Genomic DNA, 18,487 nt, shown 5'->3' on the forward strand with positions numbered 1-18,487 from the left:
TATATATATATATATATATATATATATATATATATATGCTATTATGTGAAGTGAGAATGATCTTATCTTAGATACTCTAAAGGATCTCTTAAGTGTGCATGAAGGTATTGTATGGGCGGTCGGTTCATAACTCACTAAAGTGAACCTTAGAATAACCATTGGTAGGAGGATCTCATATTTATGTGTTTTGGATATACTTTACTACTATAGTATGATATGTGAATTTTGGATGAACTTACATTGAACTCACTTTAAGCTTCATTTAATGTTACTGTAACATGCATGTAAATTAAGTAGAAATTGTAATGACTTATAATTGTGTTGTTTAGTGTTTAAATGTTATTCTTATTATTATACTATGAAGTTTTTACCAAAAAGAGCAAATTTCTCATAAATGTCCATTTTCATGATTTTATGTAGTAAGCCATACTTAGTATAAGTTTTTGTACTCATTCCATACATTTATTTAGATCTAAAGGTTTAGGTTTGAAGGTTAGACGGATCTTGAAGCAAATCATGGAATCTGGTTATCGTTCAAGCATAGTTGAAGTATGTCCTCACTTGACTCTACGGCATAACCATATTTAGACTTTTTTTATTTCATAGCATTATAATTGATATTAGATTGTTATATTTCAATTGTATGGGCCATGTGAAAAGTATTTCTTAAAGTCAGGATGGTATATAATGAGATTTAGAGTTTTCTATTGTTTTAATATGAAATATATTTAAGGATGTTTTCGTGTGAAAATTTTTAATTTTGCACTACTTTTCATACATGTATGCAATGAATGAAGTCAAAGGGCTTGCACAAGACCTCCGCGAGGTCAAGTACGCCGTGTTGCGCTCCAAGAGTGACATATCTTCTATGTGTGCTCTTGAGGTGTGACAGGTTTCCCAATCAAAGTCCTTCTACCATTCCATGGGTCAACAAATGTAATGGGTCTACACCCAAGACTAAGGAGGAGAAAGGTAGTGCTCCTTATGTGGAAAAGTCTCCCTGTACTAAATTTGGTAAGAAACATGAAGGGAAGTATCTAGTTGGTATGGGAAATTGCTATAGTTGTGTACACGTCAAGAGGGATTTTCCTATAATGAAGGCTCAATGGAGAGAGAATGCTCAAGCGCAAGAAAGTGCTCCCAATCCTGATGCTCCTAAGAAGAAGAATTTTTTATGCTCTCCGCTCTAGGGGCGAACAAGAAGAGTCCCCGATGTGGTCACCGGCATGTTACCAATCTTCTATATAAATGTTTATTCTTTACTTGATCTCGATGATACATTGTCATTTGTAACTCTTCTAGTACCTAACAATTTTGATGTTATACTCGATATTTTAATTGAACCATTTTCGCTTACAACCCTGGTGGGTGATTTAGTTGCGGCTAGGAGAGTCTTTAGGAGTTGTCCTATATCTTTGCCCAATAGAGTTAAGTGGGTTGATTTTGGTAGAAATTGATATGGTCGATTTTGATGTTATTTTGGGAATGATTGGTTGCATAATTGTTTTCCTTCCATTTATTGTCGAAGAATATGTGTTAAGTTCAATTTTCTTAATGAATCCGTTTTAGAATGGAAGGGGGGTAACTCAATTCCTAGAGGTTTGATTATTTCGTGTCTAAAAGCTTATTAAATGATCTTTAAAGGGTGTTAATACCATATTGTAAGAGTCAAAGATTTAGACTTTAAAACTCCTCTTATTGAGTCAGTCTCGGTAGTGAGGGAATTTCCGGAAGTTTTTACAAATGACTTGCCCAGAATTCCTCCCGAATGGGAAATTGATTTTGATATTGACATATTACTGGATGCAAATCCCATTTCAATTCCTCCTTATCGGATGACTCCGACTGAGTTGAAAGAGTTGAAGGCTCAACTCAATGATTTACTAGATAATGGTTTCCTTAATTCTAGTATCTCTCCATGGGGTGCTCCGTTATTGTTTCTGAAGAAGAAGGATTGGTCCCTTGAGATTGTATTGATAATCGCCAACTACATAAAGTTAACATTAAGAACAAGTATCCTCTCCCTCGGATTGACGACTTGTTATATATACTCTAAAAGGAAAGCTACTTTTCTTAGATTGATTTGAGGTCGGGGTATCACCAAATTAAGGTGAGAAGTAAGGACGTACCTAAAATGGAATTTCAAACTAGGTATGGTCACTATGAGTTCCTAATGATGTCGTTTGGCCTCACGTATGCCCCGACGAATTTTATGGACCTAATGAATCGGGTTTTCCAAAATTACCTGTATTTCTTTGAGATTTTCTTCATTGATGATATCTTTGTATATTATAAGAATGAAGGTGAAAACATGGACCATTTGAGGGTGGTGTTACAAGTTCTTAAGAAACACCAACTATCCAAGTATAGCAAGTGTAGGTTTTGTTTGAGATCAGTGGCGTTAATTAGTCATATTTTCTCAAGTGAGAGTATATAGGTTGATCCAAAAAATCTAAGGCGGTTAAAAATTGGCCTAGACCATTGACCCCAACCGACATTAGAGGTTTCTTGGGTTTAACGGGTACTATAAGAGGTTTGTGGATGGATTTGCATCCATTTCTTCTCCTTTGACTACCTTGACCCAAAAGAGTGTGAAATTTGATTTGTAGGTGGTATATGAAAGAAGCTTCCAAATATTGAAAGATAGGCTTAACTCCATGATGTACCGTTGTTTCACAGTATTTTTAATGTTTTTTTCCTTAAGTTTAGTGTGTGTCCAAAAGCCTTTTTGTATTGATTTTTATGTTAGTTTCTTCTTATTTGCAGGAAATCTGTCTAAAGATGAACGCGGAAGTTTTTGAGCAAGAAATGCAGAAGAGACCACCTACGGAGCTTATGACGGTCTGTCGATTCTGTGACGGTTCGTAGGTGGCATCCTAGTTAGGAGAGAAGCTGCAGAAGGAAGATGGGAAGTCTGACCTAGTGTGGGATTACAGAAGTCCATGACAGACCGTCATAGCCACGATGGTATGTCCTGCTGGTTTGTCGTATTGATCAGAGAGTAGTCCTAGCACCCAAATTCCAAGAAGTTAAAGTATTATGGAATGGAGACCCTCGACGGACCGTCGTGCTTGGAACGATCCGTCATACCTGTCCGTTGAGGGTAATGAAGAAAGCAGCAGAAACATTTGTGAAGTATAGGACGACGGAGGCCATGACGGCTCGTCGTGACCACGATGGTCCGTCACAAGGTCCATCGACGTAGACGCATTTTAAGAGTTTTTCAATAATTAGAATCCTTCTTTTATTCGGTTTTTGTTTTTATTATAAATAGTTCGAAAAGCCTCATTTTTGGGGTTAGACTTCTCGATAATTTTTAGTTCTTTTGTTCAAGTATTGAAGAATTAATTTCAGTAATTGATACACTTTCCCTGGAATTAATTGTTGGTGTTTTTTTTGATTAATCAAGTGAATTTCTGGATTTTATTCTTTCTCATTAAAGTAAGTGCATGAATTCTTATATTAAATATATGAATAGTGTGATTATGACCATGGGTAACTAAACTCCATAACTAGGGTTGTGGGAACCATGGGTGAATTATGAGGTAAACTCTAACTAAAATAACAGTTCTAGAAAAGTGTCTTGCATGTATTGATAACCCTTTTGTTCAGAAGTCTTTTTAACGGATGGTCAACGTTAGAACTCGCCTTAATGCTACTTGCTGGACCAAGGAGACAGATGATAGGAAAATAATGATCAACATAGATTTAGTATACACTATCTAATAGGCTAGTGTCGGTCGGTACGAGTTAATAACTTAGTCAAATATCAAATACAATGCTTAATTTGAAATAAAGGTAAGGGTTAGTATAGCAACACATGTAGCCGGACCAAGGTGCGGAGTGAAATTTTCTAGATGTCGGACCAAGGATTTAGAGATACATAACTTATCACTTTCATGCAAGATACTAGGAAAGAATTTTTATAGTTAGAATTATCAAGTTAGGAACCTGTGGGGAACACTTAAGCCCTAGTTACTTTTATTAATTCATTAAGCTCCGAGATTTGAATCTGTTAGTTGTTTACTTTAATTTAGTTAATTATTTTCATTAAGTTAAAAATAAAACCCCTTTTTTTTGTCTTTTTCTTTCTAGGGAAATAGTTGACTAAATAATAGTAATAATAGAATAAAGTTATGTATGAACTATTTTCCTCGTGGGATCAACCCCAATCTCATTAGTTGGGTTCTTACTTGATACGACCGCTTTACTTCTTATTTGAGAAGTAAGTTTGAGCGTATCACTCCACTCTGTGGTTGACCTTACTGGAGGTTACCAAGGTTTTTATGGTATATTGTGATGTATCTCGAGTGAGTTTGGGGGGTGTTCCTATGCAACATGTGAAGTTAGTAGCCTATGACTCTACATAACTCGCGGTGCATGAGAAGAATTTACCAAATCATGATCTTAAAGTGTTTTCTTTGAAAATATGGAGACATTACTTGTATGGGGTTCATGTGGATGTATTTACCGGTCATAAAAATCTTCAATATATGTTCACTCAAAAGGAGTTGAATATTCGACAATTAAAATGGTTTGAATTATTGGAGGATTGTGACATGAGTGTTCTCTACTACCCTGGCAAGAACAATGTGGTTGTGGATGCTCTAAGTCATATCACTATGGGTAATATGTCTTATATAGAAGAAGATAAGAAAGTCATAGTGAAATATGATCATAGATTGGCTCGATTGGGTGTTCGGTTGGAAGATTCTTCAAATGGTGGCATTGTGGTCCACCATAACTCCGAATCGTATTTAGTGGTTTATATTAAGTCTAATCAACATTTTGATCCATTATTGATGGAGTTGAAGGAATCCGTTCTTGGCAAGTTCAACGACTCTTTCTCCCAAGGGATGGATGGTGTACATAGGTCGAATGAAGAAGCTCATGGTTCTCGATATTCGATACATTCTAGTGCTACCAAAAGGTATGGTGATCTTCAATAGGTCTATTGGTGGGATGGTTTAAAAAGGGACATAGTGGAGTTTGTGGCTAAGTGTCCAAATTGCCAACAAGTTAAAACTGAGCACAAAAAGCCGGGTGGTTTTCCTGAAGTAATGAATATTCCTACTTGGAAGTAGGAAGAAATTAATATGGACTTTGTTGATATATTGCCTCCAACCCAGAGGCAAAATGACTCAATTTGGGTTATTGTAGATAAATTGACCAAATCCGCTCACTTTATCCCCGTCAAGTCTACATTTTCAATTGAGGATTATGCAATAATATACATTAATGATATTGTGAGTCCATATGGGATCCCTTTGTCCATCTTATTGGATAGAGGTGCTCAATTACATATCGATTTTGGAGATCTTTCCAAAAAGTGTTGGGTACACAATTAAAGTTAAGTACCGCTTTTCATCCTCAAATGGATGGTTAAGCGAAGCGGACTATTCAAAACCTAGAGGACATGTTAAGAGCAGCTCTGATAGATTTCAAAGTCCATTGGGATGATCACCTACCATTGATATAGTTCTCATATAATAATAGATACAATTTGAGTATTTCAATGGCACCTTTTAAAGCACTCTATGGTAGGCGATGTACGTCTCCGGTTGTGTGGTTCGAGGTTGGTGAGTCTTCACTACTTGGTTCTTAAATAATATATAAATCCTTAGAGAAGTTTTGGATGATAAGGGATCGTTTCAAAACAACCTATAATCGGAAAAAGTCCTTTGCCGACAATAGAAGAAGAGATCTTGAATTTGAAGAAGGGTATAAGGTTTACTTGAAAATTTCACCTATGAAAGGGGTGATGAGATTATGAAAAAAGGGGAAGCTAAGACCCAGGTATATGTGCCCCTATGAAATATTACAACGGGTCGGATGTAACCATATAAGTTGAAACTACCTAGTGAACTATCTTGGGTTCATCCAATGTTTCATGTCGCCATGTTAAAGAAGTGTATTGGTGATATCGAATCTATCCTCCCCTTTGAAGGATTAGGTGAGATGAGAGACTTTCGTATGAAGAGGTTCTGGTCAAAATTTTACATCTCCAAGTCAAGAAGTTGAGGGAGAAGGAGGGGGTCTCCGTTAAAGACCTATGGAGAAATCACCTTTTTGAGATAGCAACATGGGTGGCCGAAGCTGACATGAAGATCCGTTACCCCCACCTTTTTCCTCAAAATTCTAGACAAAGTTGAGATAAGTAATCCTATTAAAATGAACTAGTTAATAATGTTGAATTTTACTTGCTTTGCTAGTATGTGGATATTATTGGCAAAGATTCATGCTAATATGAATTTTCATTAAAAAAAATGCTCTTTTCCATAGCTTGCACTTATTTGTGTATTGTGTACTGTTGCTCTTATGAAATAATGTTCAGAATGTTAATGTGTTTTAGGAAGGTTGTCATAAGTGACTTTTGATGATCATATTGGGATCATGTGGATATTGAGAAGGTAGTTTCTCACGTGGTATTGTTCAGCTCATATATGTGGCAAATTGAGTTTTTGAGTTGCTATGTGTAATGTCAATGTTATGTGTTGATTTGAGTTGTCAATTAGTCATATGTCCAGTGACTCATAATGTTTTAATGTTGCTTATGTTTTTGCTGGTTAGGCTGCTAGTCTTGAGTCATCCTCTCCCTATAAAAAGATTTTTGGTGTCATTCGGGGACGAATGTTCCAAAGTGGGGGATAATGTCACCTCACCTATAAAATAATGATTAAAATGATGTTTAAAGAGCTATACTAATGTAATAAAGTTGAATTAGAGGTATTAGAGTATAAATGTCAAAAATAGACCTTGATGTCAGGAAACTAGCGAAATTGAACAAGTAGACGTCCCTATGTTTTGTAAAGGTTTGGGAGTGTAAATTGAAGTCTAAAACTTGTAAAAATACATTAAATAGGTAAAATAATGTTTATAGGGTAAACACTTCCATCCACGACTCCTCAATGACCAACCGAAGGGTCCTTAAGGAGGACCCAAACATTGGCCAGCAAGCTGCCAAAGCAGCCTACGTGCAGACAATATATGGAGCCACTTGTGTGTCGCGCAGCCATTACTGGCTAGGAAGATTTTTCCTCGTGATTCGGGGATTTCACGAGGCTCTTTGCCTCAACCCACATTTTAGAAAAATAATTAGAATTGCCCCCGCGACGCGCAACCACTTCCCTGATTCGTTAGTGTCATTTTTAAGTCAATTTGACATCACAATAAGACCCAATTAAGTGAGGGGTATTTTGCATATTTTAGGTGGGGTATATATATTTATTTCGGGTCATTTTTACCATTTAAAATCAATTCCACGAATCTCTCTCACTTCTCTCTAAAAAATTCTCTTTCTACTTAACCTCCATTAAAGAGCAATTGGAGGTTGGAGAAGAATACCAATTTCTCAAGGTTTCACTCTAATTTCATGGATTTATCAACATTATGGTATGTTTTATTTAACTCTTGGGACTTCTTTCCACAAGAGTTTCATTCAAAGATATTTTCAAACTGACTCCAAACTAGGGTTTTTCCCAACACATGGGTCTTCTTCGAAAACTGAAATAAGGAATCGATTGTGATGAATCATGGAATATTAATGTTGTTAAGTAAATATATTTTTTATTCACTTGAGATTCTCATGGACCCATGTCTTTCCCCAAATTCGTGAAAGCTTAAATTGATATGGTTAATTGTGAAGAGGATGAATATATAGGTGAACTACATTGATGTTTATTATGTAATTGATTCTTGAATTTACCTTAATTATGCATTTTCTATGTATTCTTTTGTAATTGAGTTATGATAGGGAAAAAAGGTATGAAGGTTGATTCGTCTTGAATTCAATTATGAAGTATAAGTTACTTAGGTTGTAACGCTTCTATGTCTAATGTGTGGGTGTGATGTTAATAGCAAGTATTCCTCATCCTTAACCCTAGACTATTGATTTGGTTATGAAGTATGAAAGTGTGTTATGGTATGATCATTATATGATTTAAAGTTGTTTCTCATTAGTATAATAAAGTGTTGAGTGAAAGGTTTAGTCACTTGCATGTGGATTATAAAGTTAAAGGATGGTTCTCACTTACGAATACCAATGATCTATTATGATGAGATGTTCACATAGTGGTGTGGACGAGACTAATGTGATCTTACATAATGAGTTTTATGATTACTAAAGGGAATAAATGATTATAACCAAAAGGGTATGTAAATGAGATGGAGGTGTCACGTTTAGCAAGTCCGTCCTCCCACAAGGGTTTCTCCCCATTTAACAAGTCCGGATTCCCACAATATGTGTTGTCTCATGATATGGAAACCTCCACGTTAGTAAGTCAAGGTTTCTAGTAACAATCTCCTTAACCCTTAACTATGTGACACATAGGTCTATAGTTTAGTGGATCCACCTAGATAGCTATGTAAGATTGGTTACCCCTTAGGCAAGTGTTAACCCTCTCTCTTCGGTGTCGGAGGAGAACACCAGATTCCATGTAGCTCACATGATCTCATGTCAGTTATTGAACTATCTTCCCTAATTTAATATGGTAAATAAATAAGTCAAGTATGTGAACTAATATTAGGTCTTCTCTTGAAGGTTACTACATTGGGTGAGGGAGGGTATGTAACTTCTGTTACTCATTGCACATGTGGGATGCTAATGGATGGTCTTAGTAATATTCTTTATGAGTAAGATGATTTAATGTTATTTAAGTCAAGTTATATATGAACTTATGAATCAAGCATGTTATGATAAAACTTGAGATTTTGTTATATGCATGTAATAAGTGACTTAATGTGATGCTTAGTTTTGGATAGAGTTATGGGGTTCCATTATTGTCATTGCACAAGTATTATCTTAGGTTGCTTATGTGTTGGATAAATATCATGTTGGGTTGACTTATATTGTTCCATAATGTGTGGGTTGAGTTATTGAGCATAAAGCATAGTTCTGACTACATTGTGCCTTTTTTGATGCATTAATGATTTTATTCATAGGAACCATACTTAGTATATGTGTTTTGTACTAACCCATATTTCTTCCCTTTTTCCAAAACAATTTTGGTTCGGGCCATTGAAGTATCTTGAGGCTAAAGTAAGAAGGCTTGGACTTCTTTCTCCAAGTGTTTGTAGGTCCTCAATATCCGCGAATGTTACCTTTTCATATTCAAGCATTGTAATAGTGTTGTCTAATGACATTGTTCATTCATTCATCATTTGAGACATTGATGTAAGACAGTAATGGCATATTGACTTTGTATTGGCTATGTCCAAAATTGTACTCCTTTAGATTGTTAATGTGAGACGTATTATTAGACTAATCATATGTCTTGATTATGTTTTCTAAACGAGAAGCCTATGTAATCTTCCTATGCAAGGAGTCTAAGTAAACTCAATATGTATACATCTAAACTAAGTGAGAGGTCTGTGTATACCTCAATATGTATAATGTTTTAAGTTTTCTGAACTTTTTAACCTATGAAATATAATGATGAATGCTAAAAGGCTAGTCTTAGTCCTCTTAGAGAACGACGATGCTGATTGCGTCTCGGGGATGCTCCCCGTCGTGACAATGATAACTGCGGAATGGTGGTTATATTGATAGCTTGGGATTTGAATAGTGAATCTCTCCTTATAATGGTTTGAAGTAGCATGACTAGACTGCCTTCATGATAATTTGACTTGGTTAGGCCTAAACCATTTCATGATAGCTTTAGGGGAAAGGCGTATACTCTCCTAGTGATAGCTTGACTTGCATCAAGGTGGATTTGATGAAGTAACTTGAGATTAGTTTCTCATGATAGATTAGGGTTGAGGATTCATGCTCCCCTATTATTAGATTGCGTCTACATTATTGGTTGCATGATGGTTAGTATAGATGTTTCCTTCCTTAGTTAGCTTTGATTATGTTAGTCTACAAAAGTACTTAGTATGGATGGTAGTATAGGATTCTATCCATACATGACACAAGTATGACTTGAAGCTACTTATGACATGCACCCTACATGATGTATGCTTAGCTTTGATAGTTGCTATAGTTGCCTTCCATGAATTGATTGAATTAAGAAGATAGTTCTTTGTCAATAAGAACTAGGTATACTAGAGACTCCTAACCTAAGATGAAAGGGAATAGGGTGACTTGAAGATAGGCTTAGTGTTTAAGGTAGATGGGAGGCTTCACATGCATTGCACAAGTATTCTTTTAGGTGGCCTAGGGAATAGTGATCGTATGTTATGATGAATGTATGTCTCAATTATGAAAGTTAGTTATGATCAATAATGACCAAAGAGAGTTACTTATCTTTGGTAGTACTACGAGATGCTACTTTAGCCTTGCCCAAGTATACTTAGAGGTGGCTTGTGAACTAGTTCGTTTGATTAATAAGGACAATGGGTTAAATATGAACTCTAATTTTCTTTATGACGTTTTATTATGCGTTGAATATTCATGTTATGCTTATTATTTTATCTCTTATGATTATGTATATTGTTGAATAACACGTTGAGATATCTTATGTTTGGTATGATAGTTTCCATACTTGATATATTTTGTAATAAGGCATATTTTTCCTAAATTCTAATCCAATGTTGGTTCTTGAGGATATTGAGTTACTTTCAAGGGTAGAGTTTCCAAGGCTTGTCAAGAAGTGAAGATTGGTGAGTCCTCATAGCATCCGAGGACATCACTCTTATGTTTTCACTTTTGTTCTTTTCTATGTTAGCATTTTATAGGTGTAATCCAAGACCTTTATAATCATGTTTTAATAGATGGTTTTCAATAAATATGTTAGAACTTCAATGAAATGATTCCGCATTATGTTTTGAAAGAAAACTTTGAATTAAACACTATTTTTCGTATATATATGCAATGAATGAAGTCGAAGGGCTATCACCAGACCTCTGAGAGTTCAAGTATGCCATGTTCCGACTTGAAGGATGCCCTACCTTCTAGGGTTTACTTTAGGTCGTGAGAGCCTGATAGCCGAGAAATATTTCATCTTATGGCTATTATTCCATATCCAAAGCAACCATCAATACCATCAAGAAACATACCCAAATGTTGCTTCCCACATGTAGTGCACCTAGGCCTCTCCAAAGTATAGCCACCTCGAGTCCCTCCTTGAGGATTTTTGTTGGAAACCCTATCCTTGTTCCCCATTAAAGAATCTTGATTATAAATCTTTTTCTTAGAATTAATGTCACATCCGAGTTTAGCACATAGATGTAATCGGTGTCGTTGTCCTCTTCGAGGACTAAGACTAGCCACTTAGTTTACATCAATAAATTCATAGGTAAAAAACACGGAAAATTTAAAACTTTTAATTACTTCTACTTGGAGGTTTACATAGAAATCTACATACACATAATATATATCCATATCAAGTATACATAGACCCTTCATATAGGAAGGTTACATAGACTTCAACTTTTATTGCACATGAGTATATAAAAGATAACATAGACATAATAGTCATAATAGTTGTCTCTTCTCATAACCATGTAATAAGAGTATATAAAATTTGGGCCTAGCCCATAAATCAATCCAATAAGACCACATATAGGTCATACAAATGTATAGTACTCAATTGAAAGGAAAGAAACGAAAAGGTCTAAAACTCCTAACAACTACATAAACTATATAGTGGCATCACCCTCGGAAATTGAGCAACTACCCTACTTGGATGAATAAGATAACCAAGTCTTCTTCAAGTCACCTTCAAAATCACATCAACGGTCAGAACCAAAAATGTTTGGGAAAAGGAAGAAATGGGGTTAGTACGACACTTGTACTAAGTATGAGACTATATGCTCATATATGATCAAATCATGCTGAAAAGGACATTTTATTAAAACATGTTACTTTATTCTTTGAACAACATTATGCATCATCAAGGAAAAAATACAATTCAAGAATGACATATTAATCAACACAAAGCAAATAACATACTAGTCAACATACTTTAACCATCATATAATATAACCCTACCATCAAGTAATTACATCACAAGCATGTATAAGAGTTCATCATATCATTATAAAGCAAGACTACTACTCATGAATTCTCATAAATCCAACAAGTGGAATAACCAAGCAAAGCCCCATAACCCTTGCTCAATCAAGTGATCCAACAAGAATCATGAATAATATTCAACTTCACATAACATTACCTTTTAAGGATATAAAACATCATACTTTTAATTACATAGACCAATTACATGTTCATAAAAGTACCAATCACCATATAGTATCATTTTACATGTAAAGTCATCGTAAAATTATCTTTTGCATTTATTATCATAGACATACATAATATTAACCTTCTAAAGCTTCCATCAAAGTAAGCTAGTGCAAGGCATATGTAGAGTCCCATAACCCTACCTAGGCTAAGTCAAACCTCTCAAGTAACCTTAGTTAGTTTATCCTTCATTTGTACATTTTAATTTAGTGAACACTTGCCTTAACGGACATAGACCACAAGAGCTAAGTGTGGAATCCGGTATTGTAATACCTTACACCGATTAAAGTTGGTCTACTGGAATAAGTAAAACAAAACATAAACATAGCTTTCTAGGTGGATCCACTAGCTACTCTTCTTATGGGGGCAACATAGTTCAAGAACTAAGAAATACATATTCTCCCTCTACATACCACTAGGAAATGTGGGCCTAGTATCCCTCTTAGGGGAGTCAACACCACATGTAGAATTATAGGGTGAATCTTCCTCTATGGGAAGTCATCACCTCTCATTGTCAAGTTCACTCGGTGCTAAGCGAAGTTCCTTTATTGAAATGTCTTTAATGTCTCTGTTAATCATCATAGATTATTATATTCTATAGGGTCTAACCCTTGTATAATTGTCACGACCATAGTCTAGACCCTAGACAAGACAGGCGTTGTCGACCTCTCAGAGGTCGCAGACAAGCTTGCATACGTAATCCTTACTTCATCTAGGTTAATTTTAGCGAAAAATTTGAAACTTTTTGCTTCTTATCATACATGTATATATACTACCTAACATCAAACACGTTCACAAATCAACCATCTAATAAAGTGATAATCAAATGAAAGTATCAGATCATTTTATTATCAAACGTATTCTTGCAAAAACGGCACCAATAAAAAGTTTGAACAATAGTGGAAACAAACATTAGTGGAACATGTTCCACTAGCTATCGCCTACATCTAAGCTAGATAATAACGGTAGACATCCTCGAAAGCATGAGGGGTCCTACCAAGTCCGGATAAAAGCTCCACGTCTGGATAGCTTCAACATCAACCTGTAAGCTCTAGCGTCCACCTGTGCATGCACCAAAAATTGTAGAATTGTATGGGATTAGTACACACTTGTACTAAGTATGGGTATATCCAAGTATACACCAAGGACATGCATGAGTGAGAAGAGCTCTTTCCTAACAACATGATTATGGAAAGTCAAGTTAGTGGACTTGCCAAAATGGGATTAGGAAAGTTAGTGATCTTTCAAAATTTGGATTAGGAAAGTCATGCCATGAGAGTAACATGCATCATCATACTTATCATATTGCACACAGCCCAAAACATCTTACACATAGCACATATCATTTTGCATATAGAACATAACATCTTTCATATCATTCATTCATATTCCATGATACCTTGGAATCATGGACTTGACATTAAGACATCCCAAAACAAGGGCTCAACATATGGGACCTCAACTAGGGAACCTTCATTAACAAACACAAATCTGCTTCATTCATTCATACGTACTTCATTTCATTTCGTTCATAGGCTAGTGTGAACACCAGCTATACTTAGGATGTAGTTTAAGACTTTCATCGGGTTCGTTGTGCAATGATCAAGAATGACCTAGTGTCATTACTTAAGTCTAGATCACCTCTTGATCATCCTATCCTAAAACCTTTGGCATCATTCATTTCATGATGTGCATCATTTGAGGCTGGCCTCATTCTTTCATTGGGAACTTTAACTTTAACAAACATAGATCATGTGAGCATCATGAAATATAGAGTCTCCCCCACACCAAAAAGAGGTGGAATTACCAGCAAGAGTAACCCAAAACATGCTAGTATACATAGAAATCAAACCCCACCAGATCCCTATATTGTTTACATAGGTTCGAAGATTAGGAGATATAAAGAGGCATATACCCGGCATGCCAGACAGTTTGATATCATAAGTGTTACGTGAAACTCCGCCCTTCTTGGAAGAAGGCATCACCGCTCATAGCTAATTTATCGGTGCTCAGTATAAAGTTCCATTACATTCAACTCATACATCACGAAAGTTGGTTTCTAGTATGAGGACATCATATCTCAATAGATGATATATCACCTCATCATTAGTATTAAGTGTATTATTCTCAATACTTTCATTAAAGTGTGCATAGAGACTGGTCTCTTCATTAACTTTACACTCTCATAGGTGATATGTTTTGGTAACATTCACTTAGGCTCATTTGAGATTGCTCTCATCTTTTACATTATCGTCTTATCTTATTTTCACCACATTCATAAAATTTAGCACATTTGTTGTTCATAGTTACCCACCCCTTATTATGTGAATGTTCATTTCACCATATGCGAATGCACTTGGCCATTTAGTGTGTTTCACACTCTTACTTAACCCTTCTAGGGTTTCATCATTTCATTGTTGATTTCATCATATGACAATGGACTTGGCACATTTAGTGTGTTTCACACTCTTACTTAACCCTTCTAGGGTTTCATCATTTCATTGTTCATTTCATCATTTCATTACATACATCTTAGGTTCACTTTCTTCTAAGTGTATGCTAGACTTATGGGTCTAAACATACAAGCCATGAGGCTTTATTCATAGTTCGTTTAGGTGATTCATACCTTCCTAAGATTATGTGATTAAGACTTATGAATGTTGTATGTATGCCAAGCTCTCAGTCTCGATCGATGTAGGCAGCATTATTCTTGAACATTTATTCACGTATGACTTATGTATCAATACAAAATTTGGGCAAGGGAACCCAATTTTAAATCTCTTGGGCAACACTTACATTTTTCTTTTTGTTTTATTTTCGGTCCACATGACTTGGAACCAAGATCGAGCCCCAACGTCTTCATCTCTTTATTTTTTCTTCTTATTTTTCTTTCTTTCTGATTCGCTTTCCTTGGGACCGAGAGGTTGTGGGATCAATCCCCTACAACCTCATTTATTTTCTTTTCTTTTGTTCTTGACTTTTCCAAATTGACCGTGAGGGTGTGGGATCGAATCCACACAGCCTTACTTTATTTTTCTTTTTAAATTCCCTTTTTCCGCCTAGAGGTCGTGGGTTTGATTCCCACATGCCTCAACATTTCTTTTCTTTTTATTCCTTAGTCTGACTGGGAGGTTACGGGTTCGAATCACACTCCTCTCATTTCTTATTTTCATAATTCCATTTTCCTGCCAAGATCACGGTTCGAGTCCCCCTTACCATATTATTTTTAACTCACTTATTTTCATGGATTTTAACATGGTGAGGTCACGGGTTCAATCATCCACGACCTCACTTGTTTTAATTCATTTTCACAACATTTTTAATTACTTCAATGTGACCGAAATCCATCAACTTGTAGCTTGAAATTTTGTTGTTTTTCAACATCTTTTTCAATACATTACACGTTAGTTCTTAGGGAAATTTCATAGTTCATTTAGAACGTTTTAGGTGCACTTTCATGGATTCGTTTAGCCAAGAGTTTCTCACTCAATTCAGACACATTACACTTCAAATGAACATCACGATTTACATAAGTTTGTGCACGTAAGGATACAACCATAACATTACATCTTAGAGCCTTAAACCTGAGAGCACATAGTCATCGTTCACATTGCACACATGTACACATAGTTTCGGATAGTATAGGCTGTCATTCATACGATTCCAAGCACACATTCATGAACATATTCATCACGAAAACACAACACACACCTAATATCTACCAGCAAACATACCCAACCTACCAATCATTGGGAGCTACTGACAAGGACATGCAACGGGGAACAACCCTAGTTTTTGGATTTGAATATACTTAACCTTAAGGGGTCTCTTGGAAAGGGACCAAGAGAGAAGAGAACCCATACCTTTTTCACGTTCAAACCTTGACCTGCTGCCCAAAGTTTCTCCTCAAAATTCACGTCCAACACCGAAAACCTCAACCCCAATTTGACGGACAACCCTCTCTTTGCCTAACGTGATTGATTAGTTGTTTGTTCTTATCTTTCATTGTGAGCTCTTCAAGTGTGAAGAACTTTGGTCAAATTTTCTGTTTTTGAAGTTATTTATGAAGAGAGAACGTGAATGAGAGAAGAGAGAATGATCATGAAGTGAGATAGACGTGAGAGAGTGAAACGTAAAAGTAGTTTAGGCTTAGTTAAGGACTTAGTCAAACTAGGAATCTCCTTAACTTAAAAAAATCTGATTTTCCTTTTTATTAAATCAGCTAATAAATATTAATTAATTAAGTTAATTTACCAATTTAAATAAAAACAATTTAAATCATTGCTTCCACCTAGGTTCGAACTTGGGTGGAGCAAGACTTCACTAAAAACCCAAATTTTTTGCTCTCTCTCCCCAAATTGACCCTCCACCTTATTCATTAAATAATTAATTACATATTTAGGATAATTACGATACTACACTTAGCTTGGAAAAAGAAAATTTTACCCCTAGACCCTCCAAACTTTAAGTCCGGTAAAGACTCATACGGGTAAATCTTCATATTCGGGAGCTCTACATGGTTGGAACAAACATTTCCTAGCTCAACTAACTTCACAAGTTAGTTGGCTTGGCTGTCACAAGGGTTCAGAGGTCTGGTTCTACGCGCATCAATCAATGTGAACCCGGTGTAGGCATCATACACACATTAAGCATTACTTAGCATAGCCATTTTTAGGGTTGTTACAATAATCATCATCTGTGTAGCTCAATAAATTGTATGAGAATAGTCCTTTCATCACAATTCACATAAGTGAGGTTAGCACATTTTCATTTTTATTTATAATAAGGAACATTGGTAATCATCACCATCCTTATAACATTTACATCTTATTCAACCTCACAATCATAATCAAGACATTTTAATTTAACATTATACCACCATATCGATCCTGATAAAAGGAGTTCTCCAATACAACATCATAACTTAATCAAAATTAACTACAATTGGAAGTAAAGGATATAGATCATAAGACTTACCAAGTCTTCTTCATAGTTTATCATCAAGGTGTTGCCATAAACCCTCAATTCAACCCGAATTGGGTTTACATCATCACAAGTAAATATTCAACATGATAACAAGGTTAGAAGAATTACTACATCACAATTTAATACCACATCATAAATTAAGATAAGATAATTAGGTCAATTAACTTCCTAACGTAGATCATCTTCTCAAGAGCTAGCATGAAAGACTAAGAATCATTCTAATTTGTTCATTATTAATGTAAAAACATTATTTAATATTAATTCAATCAATAAGCAAGTCAATTGAACCAGTTACAACCTAATTCATATCAAGATCAAACCTAGGGTTAAGAGTTAAGGGTCATCTTCTATAAACTAGACCAACCCATCAACATATATCATAATTAGGTTACAATACCTATTAATCAATTCATATTATCCAATATAAAACATAAACAAACAAATTCATAACATAATTTTCGAGATGGAGAAGAACCCATATGAAAAAACCAACTTTTGAAAATACTTTAAAGGAACCCTTTGAGGAAAGAGGTCTCAAAGGTGAATTACATCACATACCTCAATTTTTTATGAATAATTGATGGTAAATTCATGCCTTTTCATCCCCAAAATCCCTCCCCTAGCTTGTTTTCAATGGTGTCTTCCAATAGAGAGAGAAAGAAGAGAAAAGGAAACGAGTTTTGTTTTGAGAGTTTTAATTAGACTAATGGGGTAGCAATATTTATCTGGGGGTTAATTAACTTGATTAGCATTCCCTTAATCCCTAAATGACAACCAAACCCCTTAATTAATTAGTGAATACCTAATTAAAAACGTGCATGAATTACAAGCCCCATCAACGAGTCCATGATCGACGGATCGTTGGTCAGTTGACGGACCAGCCCTCCTCCGTGCTGCACATCTGTGGTTCTTGTCACAAATTTGTGAAGGAGAGGATACAACAATTTATTGATGTGTTGATCAACGGTTGGAACCGACGTCCGTCAATACACACACGGATCATCGATTGCATCTCGTTGTTACACACTGCCCAGGTTGTGTCGACTCCTACGTGCAAGGGTCCTCCTCAAGGGACCTTGTTTGGTCCTTGGGGAGTATTACCTTGAAGTTTGAACCATTAATGGATTTAAATACTTGTTAGACACTCTTCCACCAATTTTCATCATTTTCCAACTCCTAAAAGCTAGTCATATAGGCAAAGGCACACTAGCACCTCCTAGAACTAGCTTTCGGACGTCATGGAAGTCTTAATTTCTAGACTTCCTAAATAACTTATAAACATTACAATAGGCCTTTAGAAACTTTCAATACCTCATGAAACTT

Source organism: Solanum pennellii, chromosome 4 (assembly GCF_001406875.1).
Source record: "Solanum pennellii chromosome 4, SPENNV200".
Taxonomy (NCBI): Eukaryota; Viridiplantae; Streptophyta; class Magnoliopsida; order Solanales; family Solanaceae; genus Solanum; species Solanum pennellii.